We start from the raw sequence: 22,172 nt of genomic DNA on the forward strand, positions 1-22,172 counted from the left end.
CAAACAATATAAATCTGAGTTCATGATCCAGGCAAATGGCTGATGAATGACTATAATACACAATCTATTGCAATCAAACAAAATCAAGGAAGATCAAATTTGAATTAGAATGTAAATGAAATAGAATTTCAAATAATTTAGCAATGTTTTTGCCTTCATAATCAAATATAATTTTGCTGACAGCATAATTAGAAACTACCCTTGCCCTAGAGTCAAGTGGATGTAAAGATAGAGAAAATGCATTTTGTGATTAAAAAAAAAAAAAAAGATTAGGAGCTGAGGAAGAAAAGCCTACCTCTTTTTCCCCAAAGTAGGAAAAATTTGCATTAAAAGACTGATTGTTGATCAAGGGTCAAATATCTACTAAATCTGGTCTCCTCTAAAGTCATCTTGGTCCTTCCCCATGCTGCTAGTGCATTCTCTTGCCTCTGCTCAACAGCATTTCTTGACTGGCCATTCTGGATCAGTGCCTAAGTTTTGACACTGCCTAGATGAGCAAGGTTAATTTCCTATAGACAGTAGGTATATGGAGGAAAATCAGAAATATTAGCAGGGCTAACCTGTCAGTCTAATAAACAAAAGAAGAGAGGACAAGAAGAAAAGAAGAGTGAGGGAATGATTTAAGTGAAGATATCAAAGCATATAATAAACAGTCCACAAGGTATAAACCAACTGGCCAGAGAGGGTATGCAGTGCCACTTAAGGGCCGGAGAAACTTCTGTATCACTCAAGTTGGAAACCTTCAATCATGTGCCATTATTTCTCCACCTAGACTTGGATCCAAATAGTCCAAACTGCCAGAAGTGTGAGGTGAGTATTACAAATTTAGGTTGGAAGACAGGCATCTAAACATGCAATGTGATAAATGTTAAAGAAGAGGAGAGTATAGGATGCCCTTGAATACATAGAGGGGGCAACTAATATGAATTTAAAAGAAACATAGTTTAACTGAGGCTGAAAGGATGGGAAGAGGGTAGCCAGGCAAAGAGAAGGGAAGGGTTTTTCTGTCTTAGGGAATGGATTCTGCAAGTGCCCAAAGGCAAGAGAATTGTTAAAGAGAAGTGAATTTAGCATAGACTTGAGGAGAGTAGTGTTGAGCAATGAGATAGGATTGGACACCATCAGGATACTAAAAAATCTTGTATGTCACATCAGGGATAATGGAGCCACTGAAAGTATCAGAAATTAACTTGAAAAAAATCACTTACCAATGACTGGCTCTATATAATTTTACTTTTAGACTAGACACAAGACAATTTAAGCTAGAGGATAATTAAGAATTTTCCAAAGCCCCAAGAACATTGTTACAGCTTTTAATCATCACTGTACTTTAGATGAACATGGTATATCCTGCAAATGGCCTTTTAACTTTATCATGGGGCATTTATTTATGATTTAGCTCCTTCTCATGAAAATACTGTATCTTTTTAAAAAATTCTGATTGTTTAGATTACAAAAAAATAAATGCTTATTATATTTTAGAATTGCTGGGAGCTTAAAATTTTGAAGACTCATTTCATAAATAAAATGTTTTCAGCACATACTTTATATATGTATGAACAAAAATACTTGAATATATAGAATAAAAATACATGTGAATATATATATAGCATATGTTATGTACATAATAGTACATAATTTCAAAGAAATTATATATAATATATTTTGTATTAAATATATACATTATAAAGTATATATAAAAATAGAAATTAAAAAATAATAAGCAGAAAAAAATTAGAAATCAAAATTCTAATAGAAGAAATAGAACCTTCCCAAGGGACTTGGAAGACCCACTCTGGAGACAACTGTTATAACCCACATAAAATCTTCTGAGTTCTGATTTTTTTTTCATATACACAAATTCTTACTTGAAGAAATAAAATATTGTGTGGGGATTCTTAATTTCAGGCACACTTTCCCAGAAAATTAATCGTGTTCATACTATTTTGATTACAAAAGAAAAATTCCAACCACGAGAATCACTGAGGTCACCATTTACTCTTGAATGGATTCAGTATCTTATGTTGCCACAGGAATTTCAAACTTGTAAAGTTGTATGACGCTCTCGAAGCCTTATGTTTCTTACTGCAAGAGAACAGATAGATTTTAGTATTAAAAATTAAACCTAAGGACCTCGATAAGAGAAAAATAAAGAAGGTAAGAGGGAAAAAAAATATGCGGTAAAAAGGACCATCATTTAAAGCCCTCCAGAGGCTTCCTAGTTTAAAATAACAGTACTGTCTTTTCTGGACTGAGGACCTGCATTTGAACACACCACTGAAAACCCTGGTGTGGTGGACAGACCATGGGTTCTTGGGTCAGCCTGGTTTTGATCCAGCTCTGTGTGAAATTAGGCAAGATACTTAACCTTTCTAAGCCTTTGTTTCCTTATCTATAACATGGGTATGAGTGACACCTACCTACTAGGATTGCTGGATGGATTAAATGAAATAATGAAATAATATATGTGAGGTGTTTAACACAGTGCCTGGGCTGTAGTAAGCACTCAATAAATACTAGCATAATTGTTCAAAGAAATAGAAGTATACAATGAACAGAGCATCACCTTTTCTGACAAAAAGCCCAGGGTTAACATAAAATATAAACACTTTTTAAGCTTTTGTTCTTACAGAATTTTGTTTTTCTTATTATCACAGTGTACTTTCAAATGTCTGTCTGAATCAAGGCCATTTCGTTTAGATTAAAAACTAGAGGGCTTCCCTGGTGGCGCAGTGGTTGAGAGTCCGCCTGCCGATGCAGGGGATGCGGGTTCGTGCCCCGGTCTGGGAAGATCCCACATGCCGCGGAGCGGCTGGGTCCGTGCGCCATGGCCGCTGAGCCTGCGCATCCAGGAGCCTGTGCTCCGCAATGGGAGAGGCCACAGCAGTGAGAAGCCCGCGTAACGCAAAAAAAAAAAAAAAAAAAAAAAAAAAACTAGAAATAGCAGGCTATCAAACTTGCTTTCTGCAAAGCAGCAGGCAGAGTCCTGAGGGCCCAGGATGTGGAAGAGATAAACATAATTAAGTGGGAAGGGCAATGATTAAGGCAGTCTTAGCTTATGCTAGGACAGGTCTTGCTAGTGGAAGGGCAAATGAGGTGATAATTTCAGTTCCTAAATACTAGAGCAAGAAGCTGTGAGACGGTTGTTAGGAGAGAAATGAGAAATAGTCTCAAGGAGAAAGAGGGCTGGAAAAGTACAACATACACACGGTTCTTTCCTAAATCTAATATTTGCCTGTGTGCCTTATCACATGCCACATGCCATGCTAGGCATTTTCACAAACTGTCTTTGCGTATTTTATAGATTAAACCCTAAGGTTCAGAGATTATAAATTGCTTGCCCAAGATTATACAAAGAAAATAGAAATTACAGTCAGTGGTGGCATATGTTGTTTGTAGTGATGATTATCATAATATGGGTCAGGGACATTAGAGAGACCAGGCTCAAAGGAGCTGAGCTATGGAGAAAGAGTCTGCTCCCAGATTTTTAAGCAGCAGTTTTAGGATCTTCCACTTGACTGATAATAGCCAAATTTGCATTGAAAAGTCAGTGAAGTAAAGAGATAAAAACACTGAGACTTCATGTGGGTGATTTGTTGCTACAGAAGCAACTTGCTTGGTACTTGATGGTTACAGGCTGAACAGTTCTTGCTTTTTGTCCAGGAAATGCAAAACTGAAGGAATGCAGATTTGCCAGGCAGGGAAATAACTCATTAAGCTCATAATATGATAAAAAGAAACAGGTTGTGAGAGAAAATTTTTAAATAGAGTTTTTTTCTGAACAATCTTATTTAGGTTTATATCATTGTTTAATAATAAAGTTTTATGCCTCGTTGTCATCTATTTTGCCTACTGATTGCACAATTTACAGTCACTTTGGGACAGGGGTCCTGAGGCTGATTACTAAAAAGCTGTGAAAACTTTTATCCTTATCCACAGTTAAAGCACCCAAGCACTTGAGCTATCTTTCAGAAATATTTTCAGATTCTATAGATACTAAAAAAACTCTGCTTCTGTGATGCTGTGGAAATAGATTGGGTATCTAAAGCCTGCACTGTAGAGACTATTTCTCACCTACTAAGATTGTGCCTATAGTTAGTAGATACTATCACCAAGATGGTGGAATTTAGGCTCATCTATTGGGGCCTATGTAGTACAGGAACCCTAGGAATCAATGACTAAAAAGTCCGGATTTAGCTTTTGTTATTTAAAAAAAAATCTTAATTAAGCCAGACACAATAGGAGAAATCTTGTCTGATTCCACTTACATGAGGAACCTAGAATAGACAAACTCAGAGAGACAGAAAGTTTGGTAGTTATCAGAGTCTGGGGGGAGAGGAGAGATGGGGAATTATTGTTTAATGGATACAGAGTTACAGTTCGGGAAGAAGAAAAAATTCTGGAGATGGATATTGGTAATGGTTGTACAATGATGTGAATGTACTTTATGCCACTTAGCTGCATATGGTTAAAATGGTATGTTTTATGCATATTTTATTTACCATAATAATGAAATTCTTAAGCCACAGCAATAATGCCAATAATACCTACCAGTATTGACTATTGCACTGGACAATGTGCTAAATGCTTTTCATGCACTCTCTTAGTTAACCCTTAAGGTAAATACCAAAGAGAATGAAACACAAAAGCTTAATTCATACGTCTAGGCTTCACACAAATAGTAAATGGTATAGGAGGCTTTGAACCTGGGTCTATTTACAAAGCTCATGATATACCTACAACATTATATATATGGGACTTTAGAGAACTTTTTAAAGTTTATATAAAACTTTTATATTAGATTTATATTTTCATATCATACCAAAGGCAAGATTTAAATAAATAAAAAATCAAAGCTCAGTGTTCTAACACTAACAAGTGGCTTTATTCTCAGGTGATGCTTTTTCAACTCTCCTTCATCTACAGAACTTTAAACACACAGCAGAGGCAGTCTCAGGGAACAGCATCCATCTTTGTCTCTGACAGTACAGTGTAATTTTGCAATAAGATGGAGGAGGGGGAGAGTGAATTTATTCTTTCCCCTTCTGTTCCCTACTGTTGTTTCAGATCACAATGCCACTAGATGGCCTCTTTTATGATTTCAAGAATGGACTTGTTACTTTTTGATTTTGCCCTCATATCATACTCTGCTCTCAAAACTGTCCCCCCTCTGGCCTGGGTAATCCATCAGGGGCCCAAACTTCCGTAGTTTCACAAAGGTAGGCAAATGACTCCAGCAGAGACAGAATCGTTTTGAAGGAGTGAGTGTTGACTTTGCTGCCACTTAAAAAAAAACCTGCCTGAAGATGAGGCTGGTACTTAGAAAACCAGAGCCAAGAAATGGAGAGAGTTGTCTTGAGGCTACTTTAAAATATCTGGCTTTTATTTATTTATTTATGGCTGCATTGGGTCTTCATTGCTGCTCGTGGGCTTTCTCTAGTTGCAGCAAGCGGGGGCTACTCTTCGTTGCGGTGTGTGGGCTTCTCATTGAAGTGGCTTTTCTTGTGGAGCACGGGCTCTAGGCCCGTGGGCTTCAGTAGTTGCAGCACACGGGCTCAGTAGTTGTGGCATACAGGGTTAGTTGCTCCGTGGCTTGTGGGATCTTCCCGGACCAGGGATCAAACCTGTGTCCCCTGCATTGGCAGGTGTATTCTTAACCACTGCGCCACCAGGGAAGTCCCAAAACATCTGGCTTTTGTTCCAGGAATGCCTGGCACACAATGAGCACTGGATTATATTTTCCTTGAAATAACATATTGTCTGACCAACTTATGAGAACTCCAAGATCTTGATTTCTGAAATGTGGCCCTGAACGCAACCTCTTCTCATTCCACTTCTCCCATTCATTCACTGAATATTTATTATGTATCAGGTGAGACAACTCAAACAGAAGTCATAATCTGTGGTGAATGTAGCATCAGAAACATTTAGAGTATTATAGGCGCACAAAGGAAGCACCTCTGCCTCTGTGGGAAGAGCATTCCAGGCTGAGGATGGAAGGAGCAAGTTCTCAGGGGGCTATGCTTGGTGGGTTCAAGGACACCACAGAGGCCAGTGTGGCCTGTCTCCTTTGTTTCCGCCTTTCTCCCCTTGTGAAGGTGGTTATCCATGCAATGTGCCCTTTAGTTTATCTTTTTCCTTTCTTCCTTGGAGAGAAGATCGCTTTCACTCCTAAGGCTATGAATAGATGACTTCCAACACAAACCGTCAGTCCTAATCTCTCCACACAACTCCAGGCAAGCATTTTCAATTGCTTTCATGAAACCTCCACTTGGATTTCCTCCTCATTCCTTCAGATCTACATGTTCTTCAAAGAATTCATCATCCTCTCCACCCCAAACACACCCAACCAGCTCCTCTTCTTGGTAATACTTTCCTTGACAATGGCCAATTGTTACTGAATCAGTGAGGCTTACAACCTTGGAGTCACCTTTCCTTCCCCTTCCCTGGTATCTTATGTGTAATCACATACTCAGACCAGATGGCAAACTGTCCAAATTCCAAGGATGGCCCCCATCAAAGTTCTAAACCAGAACGAACATGTGTAATTGGGCAATCATTCTCTGTCTATTGCAACCAAGAGGAAATTATTATTTTTTTTTCCTTTTTGACTCACCTGCAATATTTATTTTTACCTGAAAACTTTTATCGAGGTAAAACCTGGAAAACCACAAACCACACTTCCAGATGAGCTTCCATGGTTAATGCGTTGTGAACAAATCATTTTAAACAGTGAAAACACTTGAGAGCAAGTGTTTATGCATCACTACACTTTGACTTAAGACAGTTGGGATTGCCAGTTGGGTTTCCCTGTGCGGTTTCTAAGGTGTCCAGGGATTCTAAACTATTCTGTCTTAATTTTATCCTGGTATTGAAGCGATGTGAAGTCTCAAAATTCACTTCAGTGCTGTACAAGGGCTTCTAAACAGCTCAATTTCCTCATTAAGACAGCACTCCTATTCTCTCCATTATTTTTTAACTTTTTATTTTATATTGGAGTATAGTTCATTAACAATGTTGTGATAGTTTCAGGTGTACAGCAAAGTGATTCAGTTATACATATACATGTATCAGTTCTTTTTCAAATTCTTTTCCCATTTAGGTTGTTACATAATATTGAGCACAGTTCCCTGTGTTACACAGTAGACCCTTGTTGGTTACCCATTTTAAATACAGCAATGTGTACATGTCAATCCCACATTCCCTAACTATCCCTTCCCTCCATCCTTCCCCCCTGGTAACCATAAGTCATTCTCTAAGTCTGGACATATATCCAGAGAAAAACATGGTCTGAAAGGATACATGCATCCCAGTGTTCATTGCAGCACTGTTTACAACAGCCAAGACATGGAAGCAACCTAAATGTCCATCAACAGAGGAATGCATAAAGAAAATGTTGTTCATAAATACAATGGAATATTACTCACCCATAAAAAGAAATGAAACTGAGTTATTTGCAGTGAGGTGGATGGACCTAGAGTCTGTCATACAGAGTGAAGTAAATCAGACAGATAAAGAGAAATATCATATGATACCACTTATATGCAGAATCTAAAAAGAAATGATACAAATGAACTTATTTACAAAACAGAAGCAGACTCTCCATATTTTTTTTTTCTTAACTTTCAAGCATCACTTCTTTAGAAAGCATTCCCAGGAGCTGGGCCCACGTCAGTGGCGGGCCAAGGTGAACTGTGGCTGAGGTGTAGGAAGTGGCATGGAGCCGAGCCTGGGGCTGCGGAAGCGTGGGGGGACCACAGTAGAAATCTTCAGGGGCAAGAAAAAAAGGCTGGACCTCGAAGTCCCTGAGCAACTCTTCTCCTTGGATTTGGGGAGCCTGCCCCCTCATCTTTAAAGAAAAAAAAAAAAAAAAGAAAAGAAGAAAGCATTCCCTTATTTATCAATACTGTATTCACCCTCATGTGCTTTGTGGTACTCCAGCATTCAAGCCAAAATATTTGCCAATTCTGATTGAGAAGTAGGCAGTCCATATGAACAGTAAAAAATAATTTATCAAGAATAATTAAAATCCCATTTTAATGATTTCAAGAATTCATGGTGGTTGTTTGGCCTGATGCAACCCAGCACTGGAGCCTCCCCGGCTCTTTGGTGGGGCTAATGGCGAACTCTGGGAGGGCTCACACCAAGGAGTAGTTCCCAGAGCTTCTGCTGCCAGTGTCCTTGTCCCCGTGGTAAGCCACAGCCACCCCCCACCTCAGCAGGAGACCCTCCAATACTAGCAGCTCAAGCTTTTAAAATCAACATCTTCCCTGAATCCAAAATTATTGCTCAGATTGGTGACTCCATCTCAGTGACTTAAAGCACAACAGGCTACGAATCCCCATTGTTCTCCTGGAGAACTCAGATAGACAGTCCGCTGAATGGGAAGGTGAGAAATGAGGGGGCAGAATCCATGCTGACCATGGATCCTGTTAGTCTGGGGAATGAACACTATTACTTGTGCACAGTGATTTGTGAGTCTCAGAAACTGAAAGAAGGAATCCCAGTGGAGATCTACTCTTTCCTTAAGGACCCAGAGATTCATTTGAGTGGCTCCCTGGAAGTTGGGAAGCCAGTCACAGTCACATGTTTGGTCCCTGCTGTTTACTCATTTGAAAAGCTGGAGATAGAATTACTGAAGGGCAACCGTTCTGTGAAGACACAGAACTTTCTGGGGCCTTCAGAAATGAGGTCCCAGGAAATGAAGAGTTTGGAAGTAACCTTCACTCCTGTTGATGAGGATATTGGGAAAGCTCTTGTTTGTCAAGCTACAGTACATATTATGAAATTGATTCTCAACCCCAAGTACAGGGGGACTACAAAAAACTGCAAGTCTATGTCTCACCCAAGGACACAGTTATATCTGTGAATCCCTTCACAAGCCTGCAAGAAGGTGACTCTGTGACGATGACATGTACCAGTGAAGGTCTACCAGCTCCACAGATTTTTCTGGAGCAAGAAATTAGACAATGGGAATCTACAGCTCCTTTCTGAGAATGCAACTCTCACTTTAATTGCTATGAGGATGGAAGATTCTGGAATTTATGTGTGTGAAGGAGTTAACCTGGTTGGGAAAGACAGAAAAGAGGAAAAATTAATTGTTCAAGAGAAAATGTTTACTGTAGAGATCTCACTTGGATCCCAGATTGCTGCTCAGATTGGCGACTCAGTTGTATTGACCTGTGATGCCATGGGTTGCGAGTCCCCAACTTTCTCTTGGAGCACCCAGATGGACAGCCCTCTGAATGGGAAGGTGAGGAGCAAGGGGTCCAAATCCACGTTGACCCTGAGCCCTGTGAGATTTGAGAACGAACATTTTTACCTGTGCACCATGACATGTGGGCATAAGAAACTGGAAAAGGGAATCTAGGTGGAGCTCTACTCCTTCCCTAGAGATCCAGAAATTGAGATGAGTCGTCTGTTAGTGAGTGGAAACCTGGTCACTGTAAGCTGCAAGGTTCCTGATGTGTATCCTTTTGACCGGCTGGAGATTGAATTACTTAAAGGGGAGAGTATTATGAAAAATAAAATCTTTTTGGAAGATGTAAGTAAGAAATCCCTAGAGACCAAGAGATTGGAAATGATCTTCATCCCCACCACTGAAGATACTGGAAAAGTTCTTGTTTGTCTGGCTAAGTTACCTATTGATGAAATGGAATTTGAACCTAAACAAAGGCAGAGTACACAGGTACTATATGTTTTTTTTGTTTGGTTTTTTTTTTTTTTTTTGGGTTGAATTTTTTTTTATTAGTTTCTGCTTTATAACAAAGTGAATCAGTCATACATATACATCTGTTCCCACATCCCTTCCCTCATGCATCTCCCTCCCTCCCACCCTCCCCATCCCACCCCTCCCGGCGGTCACAAAGCACCGAGCTGATCTCCCTGTGCTCTGCGGCTGCTTCCCACCACAGGTACTATATGTTAATGTTGCTCTCGGCAATACAACCCTCTTGGTCAGCCCCTCCTCCATCCTGGAGGAAGGTAGATCTGTGAATATGACATGCTCTAGCGATGGCCTTCCAGCTTCGAAAATCCTGTGGAGCAGGCTGATAAGTAATGGGGATCTACAGCCTCTTTCTGAGAATATCACTCTCACCTTAATGTCTACAAAAATGGGAGATTCTGGTATTTATGTCTGTGAAGGCATTAACCAGGTTGGAATAAGCAGAAAAGAAGTCAAATTAATTATCCAAGTTGTTCCAAAAGATATACAACTTAACAGCTTTTCCTTCTGAGAATGTCAAGGAAGGAGACACTGTCATTATCTCCTGTACGTGTGGAAATGTTCCCCAATCTTGGATAATCCTGAAGAAAAAAGCAGAGTCTAAGCCTAAGTCTACAGATGGTCCATATACCATCCACAGGGCCCAGTTAGAGGATGCGGGAGTATATGAATGTGAATCTAAAAATGAAGTTGGTTTGCAATTAACAAGCATAACACTTGATGTTAAAAGAAGAGAAAGTAACAAGGACTATTATTCTCCTGAACTTCTTGTGCTCTATTGTGCATCCTCCTTAATAATACCTGCCATTGGAATGATTATTTACTTTGCTAGAAAAGCTAACATGAAAGGGTCATACAGTCTTGTAGAAGCACAGAAATCAAAAGTGTAGCTAGTGTCTGAAATGTTCAGAGATACTATTTATCAGTTCAAATCCTCAATACTGCTCATCATTCCATGAGGAAAACAACAAGCTAGGAGTCCAGACTTCCTTGAATGTAGTAAACTCTTGGAAAGAATGGCTGCCTATGCCCCTTGTTGTGAGCAAGAAGCCAAAGGAAAATTTCGGCCTAAAAAATAGGCACTACCTTTGAGATGTGATAACTGGAGTAGTTTCTTGATGTGTATATGCAATAACATGACTTGGATATATGTAAAATAAAACTATGCCAGAGCAAGACTGCTTGAAATATCAGCACACTATAGTCACATTTCTAAAATTATTAAAATGTTGCTTGGACTGACTGTTATAACTTAATGCATGTTAGTATTGATTGGGAGCAGAACCATGTCATCTTTGTACTATTTTATTTCCTTTAACAAAATTTTATTCCTATAAAGTTCATAGACAACAATTCCATGTTTTGCAAAGATGCTAGAGTTTTACACTGTTATAGACAAATGATAAACCAAGAGGGCACTGGGTTGACTTTCAGGTACTGAACACTTTAACCTATGGTATAATGGTTGATTGGATTTCTCTGGATGGTACTGACATGGTACGGAGACGTTTTATGATATTGTTTGTTCATCAGACTCTTGTGTAACTTTCCCAATGAGGTCTAAAAATGCAACTTTTTTTGATTTTCCTTTGTAAATGTTTAGTTTTTTTGTATAATAAAGTGATAATTTCTGGAATTGAAAAAAAAAAGAATTCATGGTAATTCTAGTCAGGATAAATGTTGCCAGTTAAGAATTAATATGGAGCATAACAAAATATCAGTGGAGGAAATTATTAGCAAAGCAACATAAAGTAGAATTATATAAGGTATATAAATTATCCCTTGTCAGAAGATTGCTGACTCTGAAAATTTAATGTCAGTTACAAATTAGGAACACAGTTAATATATTTATCTCTAAATGTTTTCCTTGCTCTAAGGCAGCATGCTTGTCAAACTTTTTCACACTATGGCACACGTAGAAAATCATCTTTGTGTACCGCACTGGTGTAACTAAATGAAGCTGCTCACAGACGTGGGAACAGACCAGGGTTCTGGGCTCCAGGTCCTGTCCGTCAACCCCAAGGGCTGAGAGGGCCCATATCTGAACATATTTGTCACCCATTCATGATTAAGAAGCTCTAGTCTTGAAAATGGGAAGGCAGCATAGCATAGTGGTCCTAAACTCATCTCTGAAATCAAACTGTGTTCTCAAGCCCTTCTTAGCCATGAGAGCTCTCTGACTTTCAGTTTCCTCGCTTGTAAAGGGGGCTAATCAATTCTACCCAACAGAGTTAGATCATCCCTGAAAGTGCTTGGAATTATGTCTAATACACAGTAGGAGCTCAAAAAAAGTTAGCTGTTACCTTGTACTCAAACTTTGGTACTATCCAAATATGAGTAAGCCAGATCATATGGAGTAAAGAGGTACACAAACTTCCCATGAGATGAATGGGTCACTAGAGCTAGTGCTACATTATAACCATCAAAATCTTCATGCTCTGCCCTTAAGAGCCATATCACATCTAAACCAGATTGTGGCTTACATTTTCCCAAAGAATAATTCTAGATATACAATAGAATTCAGTGGGCAAACATGATGTAATTTACAGTATTTTAAACACAGAGTACCATTTCAGAAATGAAACTATTTTCTACATTAAAGAAAATATCATTTAAATTACTTATTTTGACCATTAAGAACCTAAGATAATATGGGTTTTGCATAAGTATTATTACCTGAAAACTTTATAAAATTGAATGTGAATTTCATGAAGTCAAGAAGTAATTTTACTTACCTTGAAAAGAGCCAAAATATGTGAATCAAACCGAATAGTTGTTAATATGAAAGGAGAGTTAATACTTAAATATTAAATAGAATTTAATTCTCAGAGATTCTATCTCATTCATGTCATTAGCATCTCATTTAGCCAATTCATATGTTCCATGGCAGGAAGGCAAATTTAATGGGTACTTTTTTCCCGCTAGAACATATAATTAATATCTGAAATCTGTTGAGAGTTATTTTGAGTTCTCTACATTTTCACCTATGGAGAATTTGCTACAAAGGAATCTCTTTACAAAATTACACAATAATTTTGTATGGGATAGTATTTTATACTCTCAAGAAGCATAAAAAAGAAGAAAATCCAAGATGAACACATTTTCAACCTTGATTTATAATGGCACAGGGGTCAAAAGAAAGATACATTTATTGTTATTATTTCTAGTGACAAGAATAAGTCTGTGTATCTGAAGTAAGGGATTTCACATGCAAATGTGCTCTGGCTCACAGACATTTCAGTGACTACTTTTTATTTGTATTGTTTTGGTTTTGGTGTGTTAATATTGGGTAGATTGTCTATATACCTTCGCAGTTACATGTATAATGATAAGCTGATCATATATACAACACTTTTGCCTGAAAGCATAAGTGCTTTGCTGTAATTTTAATCACAACTTAAAGGCAACGAGCCACAGTAATCATAAAATGGTAGTTTAAAGTTTAGAAAAATAGTTTATTTTTAACTGAGTAATGTTAAGATAATTATGTAATATTCTTTTTCCGATGATTATATATGTACATATATTTATAAAGTATAGCTTTAAAATTGAAAAACGGTAACAGCACTTTTAGAGTGGAACAAATATCAGAGGAAAAAATGGTAAATAGCTTTTTATTACAAAGGTAGACAGACAGGGCTTCCCTGGTGGAGCAGTGGTTGAGAGTCCACCTGCCGATGCAGGGGACACGGGTTCGTGCCCCGGTCTGGGAGGATCCCACATGCTGTGGAGCGGCTGGGCCCGTGGGCCATGGCTGCTGGGCCTGCGCGTCTGGAGCCTGTGCTCCACAACGGGAGAGGCCACGGCAGTGAGAGGCCCGCGTACACTATTTAAATGATTAACATAATCTATATAAATTATTACTATGTTTCACTTATATACACTCAGAAATCATTTAGATAAACACAATAGTTTTGATTGTTTGCAACCCATTGAGTTAATGTGGATTTCTGATTCCACAAAGAATGCTTACAGTTTTAAAACACTATTTTAGGTGATGATATTTTCAGGGTAATTGATTTCTTTCCCCTTCATTTCTAAATATCTGTGTCTGTATGTCTAAAATAAATTCCCCCTTTTAAGAAATAAATTTCATTTTTTTGTAGATGCCTCAGATATTTTAGAACTTGGGAAATAACACCGAGTAAAATGTTAATACACTTTACTGTTATAGCATTTTATTAAATTAAGTATTGATAATCATGATTTCAGAGCTTTTGGACACAATCAAAAAGAAAAAAATTTTAAAAATTATAAATATAGAAATAACTTGGTTATTATTTGTATTAGAGATAATAATACCAATTTTTATTTGTTGCTCTGGTGCTTAGCACTGTAGGACATAGGAGATAAAGTGAAGCATTGAAATAATTATGATGCCAGAACACTTGGTCACTACCTTAGGAGAGCAAATGATTTTTAATTGTGAGCAGATGAATTTTTGATGTTACAATAATGCTTATCTGTTTTTTGAAAATAACTAGGAAATAAATGTTGAGTCATGGCTCTGACCTTTACTAGTTCTATGACCTTGGGCAAATTAACCTCTCAGTGTTTGGTTTGCTCATATATACAATGGAGATAATAGTAGCACTTACTTCATAGCGTTGTGTAAGAATTAGTAAATTAAAACAGAAAAATACTTAGAACCTTGCCTGAGTAATAGGCATTCAATCAATGTTAGCTATCTTAGTTGTTTTTCATGAAAGTATATATTTCCCTGCAGTGTTACATATGTTGGATGTTTGTGTGTTTGTTTTTTAAGCTTTGGCAGTTTAACAAAATAGTATCATAATCATCTTCATTTACACTTTCTTCATTACTAGATTGAATTCTTTTCAAATTATTTACAGTCTGCGTGAATCTCTGGAGAATTATTCTGAGTGAAATAGAGCCATTGCCAAAAGATTACATATTGTATGGCTTCATTTATATAACTTTTTTTTTAACTTTTTAAAATTTTTAATTTGTTTCAAAGTTAAACCCAAGACACACTGACTTCACAGGAAATCCAAAGAGAAATGTTTTTCTAGGCTGAACACCTGTTTCCCCTTAGTCTCACCACAAAAAAACATTGCATGTTAATTACTTTCATTTTACAATCACTGCTAAATAAACTTGTTTAATATAATAATAAGTCAGTAAGGGAACTGAACCACATTCAGGATTGAAATAATGCAGTTTTCCATGAAGATATTAAAGCCATATTTTTTACCTCAACTTCCAACATTTCACGTAGGTTAAGGACGTCCCTCAAGCATCTCTAAGCCCTCCTTCCCCCAGCTTCTAACTCATGGCATTCTGCATGGCAGGCCTCCTGAGAGTCTAGGGCATAAGAGTTTTGGGGGGTTCAGAAAGAGGGCTGTGGACCCCCTGCCTGAGGCTTTGGTTTGAGCCCTGGATCCGGCCTTACTTGTGTTTCCCCACAAGGATGGCATCTCAGGCTTTCCTGAAGTTGGGTGCCATGCAGAATGCCATGAGTTATATAACATTTTTGAAACACTGCAGGGGGCGTGTGTTTGATCCCTGGTCAGGGAAAAATGATCTCACGTGGCGTGTGGCACGGCAAAAAAAAAAAAAAAAAAAAAAAAGAAATGACAAAATTATAGTAATGAAGACCAGATTAATAGTTGCCAGGATTAAGTAGGGGGTGGGGACCAGAGAGAAGTGGGTGTTGCTATGAAAAAGGAAAATGAGGGATCCTTGTGTTGATAGAACTGTAGTATATTTTGACTGTAGCAATAGTTGTGATATCCCTAGTTTTGATACTGTACTATACTTATGCAAGATGCTACCACTGGGAGATACTGGGTAAAATTTCTGTGGTATCTATTATTTTCTTACATAAAAAAAAAAAAAAGCCCCAAAACTCCCTACACAGAAAACCCCAGGACCAGATGGCTTCACTGGCAAACGTCACCATTTTTTTTCCTTGAGACATGTCTTTAGTTGTAAACAAATCTGTTCTGATTTGCCTATTTTCATTTTCTTTTAAAAATTATTATTGCTAATTAATACTGTTTGTAATTCTTTAAAAAATTTAAATTAGATTTATTTAAACTAAAATAACAAAACAAAAACAATTCATCCACCCATGGCCTCTTGCAACCACCAGTCTGTTCTCTGTATCTATGAGCATTTTTTTTTTTTAAGATTCCACATCTAAGAGAGATCATGTGGTATTTGTGTTTCCCTGCCTGACTTATTTCACTTAGCATAATGCTGTCAAGATCCATCCATGTTGTTGCAAATGGCAACGTTGCATTATTTTTATGGCTGAATAATATTCCATTGTAGATATATACCACAATTTCTTCACCTACTCACCATCGATGGACACTTAGGCTGTTTCCATATCTTGGCTATTGTAAATAATGCTGCAGTGAACATGGACATGTATATATCTTTTTAAGGTAGTGTTTTCGTCCCCTTTGGATAAATACCCAGAAGTGGAATTGCAAGATCATATGCTAGTTCTGTTTTTAATTACTTGAGGGACCTCCATACCATTTCTCATAGTGGTTTCACCAGTTTACATTCCCACCACTGTACATAAGAGTTCCCTTTTCTTCACATCCTTGCCAACAATTGTTATTTCTTATTTTTTCTGATAATAGCCATTCTGAAATGTGCGAGGTGGCATCTCATTGTTTTTTTTTTTTTTTTTTTTTTGTGGTACGTGGGCCTCTCACTGTTGTGGCCTTCCCGTTGCAGAGCACAAGCTCCGGACGTGCAGGCTCAGCAGCCACGGCTCACGGGCCTAGCCGGTCCCCGGCATGTGGGTTCTCCCCGGACTGGAGCACGAACCCGTGTCCCCTGCATCGGCAGGCGGACTCTCAACCACTGTGCCACCAGGGAAGCCCTCTTTGTAGTTTTGATTTGCAGTTTCTTGATGATTAATGATGACGAGTATCTTTCATGTACCTTTTGGCCATCTGTATGTCTTTTTTGGAAAAATGTCTATTCAGGTGTTCTTCCCATTTTTTAAATTGGATTGTTTTTTGCTGTTGAGTTGTGTGAGTTCTTTGTATATTTTGGATATTAGCCCCTTATCAGATATATGATTTACAATTATTTTCTCCCATTCAGTAGGTTTACTTTTCATTTTGTTGATATTTTCCTTTGCTGTGCAGAAACTTTTTAATTTGGTGTATTCCCAATTGTTTATTTTTGCTTTTTTGCTTTACTTTTGGCGTCAGATACAAAAGAATCATTGCCAAGACCCATGTCAAGGAGCTTACTGACTATGTTTTCTTCTAGGAGTTTTATTGTTTCAGGTCTTATGTTCAAGCCTTTAATCCATTTTGAGTTAATTTTTGTGTATGGTGTAAGATAGTTGTCCAGTTTCATTCTTTTTCATGTGGCTGTCCAATTTTCCCAACACTATCTTTTGAAGAGACTGCTCCTTGCCCAATGTGTATTCTTGGTTCCTTTGTTGTAAAGGCTCTATAGTCTGTTCCTTTGATCTATGTGTCTGTTTTTATTCCAAAAATTATATTGTTTTAATTACTATAGTTTCATAATATAGTTTGAAATCTGGAAGTGTGATGCTTTCAGCTTTATTCTTTCTCAAGACTGCTTTGGCTCTTTAGGTTTTTTGTGGTTCCATATAATTTTAGGATTGTTTGTTCTCTTTCTATGAAAAATACCATTGGAATTTTGATAAGAATTATACTGAATCTGTATATTTCTTTGGATAGTATGGATATTTTAACAAAACTAATTTCTCTAGCCTATGAACATGGAATATCTTTGTATTTATTTGTGTCTTCTTCAATTTCTTTCAATAATGTCTTTTAGTTTTTAATATACAGGTATTTCACCTCCTTGATTAACTTTACTCCTAGGTATTTTGTTCTTTTTGATGCAATTGTAAATGGGATTATTAATTTCTCATTATGATGGCTCATACACTAATAAGCATACACAGCATATTTTTGTATATTGATTTTGTATCCTGCAACTTTACTGAATTTCTTTATTAGTTCTAATAGCGTTTTGATGGACTCTTTAGGGTTTTCTGTATATAATATGTCATCTGAAAGTTTCTTCTTCCTTTCCAATTTGAATTCATTTTACTTCTTTTTCTTGCCTAATTCCTCTGGCTAGGGCTTTCAATGCTATGTTAAATAAAAGTAGTGGGAGTGGACATCTTGTCTTGTTCCTAATCTTAGAGGAAAAGCTTTCAGCTTTTATTATACTGAGGTATGTTTCTTCTATACATGTTTTGTTGAGAGTTTTTAATCATACATGTGTGTTGAATTTTGTCAAATTATTTTTCTGCATCTATTGAGATTATCATATCATTTTTATCCTTCACTTTATTAATGGTGTAAAGTGGTGTATCACACTGATTTGCAGATGTTGAACCATTCTTGCATCTGGGGAATAATCCCATTTGATCATGGTGTATGATCCATTTAATGTGTTGTTAAATTTGATTTGCTGATATTTTGCTGAGAATTTTTGCATATATATTCATTAGGAATGGCTTGTAATTTTCTCTTTGTGTGTGTGTGTGTATGGCAAACTCATCTGGTTTTGGTATCAGGTTGTACTGGCCTTGTAAAATGTATTTGGAAGAGTTCCCCACTATTCTATTTTTTGGAAGAGTTTGAGGAGAATTGGTATTAATTCTTCTTTGAATATTGGTGAAATTTCACCAGGAAGCCATATGGTTCTTGACTTTTGTTTTTTGGGAAGTTTTAAATTACTGATTCAATCTCCTTGTTAGTTATTGGTCTGTTTAGATTTTCTATTTCATCATAATTTGGTTTTGGTGGGTTGTATGTTTCTAGGGATTTATCAATTTTTTCTAGGTTGTCCAGTTTTTTGGCATATATTTGTTCATATTGGTCTCATTATCCTCTGTACTTCTGTGGTATCAGTTATAATATCTCCTTTTTCACTTTTGATTTTTATTTATTTGAATCTTTTTTTTATTTGAATCTTTTTTTTGCTGTTGTTGACTCTAGCTAAATGTTTGTCAATTTTGTTAACTTTTTTCCAAGAACCAGCTCTTAGTTTTATTGGTCTTTACTATTGTCTTTTTAGTCTCTTTCATTTATTTCTGCACTAATCGCTGTTATTTTCTTCCTTCTAACTTTGGGCTTTGTTTGTTCTTCTTTTTCTACTTACTTAAGCTGTAAAGTTAAGTTGTTTATTTAAGATTTTTCTTGTTTCTTGAGGTAGGTGTTTATCTCTATGAACATCCCTCTTCAATCTGCTTTTACTGCATCCCATAAATTTTTGTATGTTACACTTCCACTTTTATTTGTCTCAAAGTATTTTTTGATTTCTCTTTTGACTTCTTCTTTGACCTATTTGTTATTCCATAGCATGTTTATTCTCCAGTTTTCTTTGTGTAATTAATTTCTCATTTCTACTGTTGGTTAGAAACAATGCTTGATACGATTTCAATCCCATTACATTTATTAAGACTTGTTTTGTGGCCTAACACATGATGTATCTTAGAAAATGTTCTGTGTACACTTGAGAAGAAGGTGTATCCATTGCTTTTGGATGGTACCTTTTGTAAATATCTGTTAAGCCCAACTGGTCTAACATGTCATTTAAGGCAGATGTTTCCTTATTGATTTTTTTTTTGTCTCAATGATCTATCAATTGGCATAGTGGGGTATTAAACTCTCCTACTATTATTGTATTGCTGTCTATTTCTCCCTTTGGGTGTGTTAATATTTATATATTGAGATGCTCCTATGTTGGGTGCATAAATATTTTAAATGTTATATCCTCTCTTTGGATTAGCCCCTTTATCATATCCCTTTTTGTCTATTATTATTTTTGTCTCTTAGTCTTTGTTCTAAAGTCTATTTTGTCTGATATAAGTATAAATACTCCAGCTTTCTTTTGGTATCCATTTGCAATGAATATCTTTTTCCATCCCTTCACTTTCAGTTTGTGTATATCCTTACAGCTAAAGTGTGTCTCTTGTAGGCAGCATGTAGATAGGTCTTGTTTTTTTAATCTATTCAGCCACCCTATGTCTTCTGATTGGAGAATTTAGTCCATTTATATTTAAAGTAATTATTCCTAGGTATGTGCTTATTGCCATTTTGTTAATTGTTTTCTTGCTGTTTTTGTAGTTCTTCTCTGTTCCTTTCTTCCTCTCTTGCTCTCTTCCTTTGTGATTTGATGACTTTTTGTAGTGGTATGCTTATATTCCTGTGTCTTTACCTTTTGTGTACTTTCTGTAGGTTTTTACTTTGTGGTTACCATGAGGCTTACATATAACAACTTATATCTATATCAGGCTATTATAGATATCTATAAAACTCTAAGAAAAATAAAATGAAAATAAATTGGGAAAAATACTTCCTATACAAATATCAAAGGGTTAATCAATTAATCAATAAATTACCTCATTTTTATGAAAATTTCTAAGGTATTGATAAAAGATTTAAGAAAATAAACATTGAATTACTGAAAGTAAAGAAAGAAACGAATTTCTAAACCTTAATGACTGTACTTATTACACTGAGCTCTACAATATCCCTCAGTGAATTTATAAAAGTATTCAGAAAGTTTCTATTAAATTCACAAAAAAATTAAATGTTCCTGTTTTCAATAATGCAGAAAAGGAACGAGCCCTGGTATAGTATAATTTTGAGTATTAAGTTATATTCCCTAGCATTTATATCAAATATGAAAATTGAAAAATTATTTGCAGTCAACAATTTTTGGGGGCCACATCGCGCGGCTTGCGGGATCTTAGTTCCCTGACCAGGGATTGAACACAGGCCCTCAGCAGTAAAAGTGCAGAGTCCTAACCACTGGACCACCAGGGAATTCCCTAGAGTCAACATTTTTGTATATTTATTAAATACAGTGAAGTAAGCAAGTCATATTCCATCTACACAACGTCATATTCATTTTAGTATTCAGTAAGCCAACAAATGTTTGTAATGTATCTACTTGATGCCAAGCACTATTCTAGGTGTTGGCAATACAGTGATGAACAAAACAGGGAATAAGACAAGTGCCTCTGAGAGAATGCGCATGTTGAAGTAAACTAATTAAATATACATTAGTACCTATGACTAAGACTCCATGAAACATCTGGTTTCTGTATTTCTGCTTCAGCTGAGCCCTAATCAGGGTCCCTGGTCTATTCTAGGAAAGGGAAGAAAAGCAGTTGTGTACAGGCTAGTGACAAGGAAGAGAGATTTTCTCCAGCTGGCCCCTTCGTTTACTCGGTGCAATGGCAAATACCATTCAAGTAACTCAGTACGCTACTACTACTGATTTTACTATTAAAATTTTGGAGGGTTAGAGCCAAGAACTCTAGCTATGCTTGTTCATAAACATGAGAAGGACAGAAAACACGAACTGAGGGAAATGTCAGGGCCAAACTCCATTTAGTGAAGTCTTTCACAGGTGAATGGAAGAGCTGAGATAGAACTCTTTCTATTAAATTTACAGATCAAGTAAGATTCTTCAAGTCTTTCAACATCAGCTTTCTAAATATCTCTCTTGATACAATTTTGTAAGGGTGTACAAAGTACATGTCCTATGAACACTGGACCAGATATCTTCCTTGGAGTCACTATGAATATCTGTGACATCTTCTGAGAAATCCCCCTGCCAAAATGTCATCAGGATCATCCATTTTATCCTGCTCCTAGGAAGAACTGTTTTAATGGCTACTTAATTTTGTTTTTCTTTCCCATTCACCAGTTACTGGGGTACCCAAAAAGCCCATGACCTATCTTTAAAAATAAAAATGCCAGCTATTTTTATTGAATTTGTGTAATAGCAAATGTAAAATATATAAAATCAATCCACATATGTTTTGTATCTTTCAGAGACAGAGTTAAAATTTTGTGAAAGAATAATTAAGTAGTCTCAAGCTAATTGTATTTCTTAAGAAAACTTTCATTTACGATCCCCTTTGATGATTATACTGCTAGTGAATTGAAAGTGAGAGTAGTTTTCTCTCTCTTATATATGTAATAAGGCAAATAGTTACCTGTTTGTTAACGCTAGGAAGCTTATAAATGAGCCCCAGGAGAAACAATAATTCCCAAGTTCTTATAAGGAATGAGCCTATTATTGCATGTGCAAAGTTAAAACCAGATTTAGAGCTCATCTGTTTTCAGCTACTATTGCAATGGAGGATAATGCTGGAAGGAAGGAATGGTCAGTCCACATAGCCTAAGGGAAAATTACCATAGAGAGAGAGGAGCTGAAAAACCTAGCAATCTGGCATGCCTTCTTCTTGGATAAATATGCAGATCCTATCTACTTTGCATTTTAGAAGTATGGGACAGATGAGCAATTATTTAAATAGGTTCCATCAGAATTGGTCTACTTAGCTGCTTTCCTCCTTTAACTGATATGTAAATGTTGGAGATCATCCAGGTTTAATTTATGGACTTTCTTTCTTCAATGTCTACTCTTTCTCTGCAGGTGATCTCATTCATCT

At 36.7% G+C, this 22,172-nt stretch overlaps 1 pseudogene across 1 annotated transcript; it reads left to right on the top strand.

Annotated features, from left to right (window-relative positions):
* Positions 1-687: 687 nt before the first annotated feature.
* Positions 688-10,617, top strand: LOC307065333 (vascular cell adhesion protein 1-like; annotated as a pseudogene). The gene is made up of 3 exons: positions 688-810; positions 8,198-9,688; positions 9,915-10,617. The product of its transcript is annotated as a vascular cell adhesion protein 1-like (transcript).
* The last annotated feature ends 11,555 nt before the right edge of the window (positions 10,618-22,172 follow it).

The sequence above is a fragment of the Hyperoodon ampullatus genome, assembly GCF_949752795.1.
Source record: "Hyperoodon ampullatus genome assembly, chromosome: 17".
Lineage (NCBI taxonomy): Eukaryota > Metazoa > Chordata > Mammalia > Artiodactyla > Ziphiidae > Hyperoodon > Hyperoodon ampullatus.